This window comes from Gekko japonicus, unplaced genomic scaffold (assembly GCF_001447785.1).
Source record: "Gekko japonicus isolate JY-2015 unplaced genomic scaffold, Gekko_japonicus_V1.1 scaffold4160, whole genome shotgun sequence".
NCBI classification, from domain to species: domain Eukaryota; kingdom Metazoa; phylum Chordata; class Lepidosauria; order Squamata; family Gekkonidae; genus Gekko; species Gekko japonicus.
Window position 1 is genome coordinate 76,927 of NW_015177143.1, and position 1,213 is coordinate 78,139.

Genomic DNA, 1,213 nt, shown 5'->3' on the forward strand with positions numbered 1-1,213 from the left:
GTCTTAATTCAGATTTTTTTAAAAATCTAGTGTTGAGTATCAGAGGTTTGAGGACTGCTGGAACACAACATCAAAACAGAGCTGGTGTGGTATAGCCAGGAGTCATTTCCTGCGGGACCGCACAGGAGAAGAGCTCTGGCAGTAAGGAGCCCAGGGGGCGGGCACATGCAACAAATCCCACCCCCTGCTTCCAGCAGCCCTCAGTCGGGCCACAAGGAGCAAGGAGCAGCCAGGTAAGTTGCAGAGTCCCCCCCCCCACCCCGGCCCCTGGCCAAAACACTCCAGTGGCCCCTTTAAGACCAAGTTTTATTCAGGTACAAGCTCTCCCTCCTCTGTGAGGACAGATCCTCTAAACTGTCCAGTGGCACCTTTAAGACCAAGTTTTATTCAGGTACAAGCTCTCCCTCCTCTGCGAGGGCAAATCTGTACGTCCCCCACTACTAGCTAGCAATCCAAAACAGTCCAGTGGAACCTGAGCGGTGGGTGTTGCCTTCTGACAAACTTCCAGTGATGTCAGGGGGTGTGGCATATGCAAATGAGTTATGCTAATAAGCTCCTGCACCTCTTTTTCTACAAAATGACCCCTGGGTGTAGCCATCAGCATATCGGACTACAGAGCATCTGGAAGCTCTGGATTCAAATCTCTGTCACCCTCTCTCTCAGCCTAACCTGCCTCACAGGATAGTTGGGAGGGGGAAATGGGATGATGCCCATATATGCTTTGGGGAGGAAGGGGAAGAGCAGAATCATGAGATCACGAGAAAGGAGGGCAGGAAGGGTCACCTCAGTGCTCAGTTCCCGTGGCCCTTCCTTACATGCCCAGGGAAATGCCGATCGCCACTCTGGGGGTCAGGAAGCCATTTTTCTCCAGGCCAGTTTGGCCGGGGACCCCGGAGGGGTGTGTGTTTTTTTGGTCATCTGTGTGTGGAACAGGGGTCACTGGGTGTGTGTGTGGGGGGGGGGAAGAACATAAGAACATAAGAGACGCCAATATTGGGTCAGGCCAGTGGCCCCTCCAGTCCAACACTCTGTCTCACACAGTGGCCAGAAATACCAGGTGCCACCAGGAGGTCCAGCAGTGGGGCCAGGACACTAGAAGCCCTCCCGCTGTTGCCCCCTCCCCAGGCACCAAGAATACAGTGCATCACTTGCCCCAGACTGAGAGTTCCTATCTGTACCTTGTGGCTGAGAGCCACTGATGGACCTCTGTTCC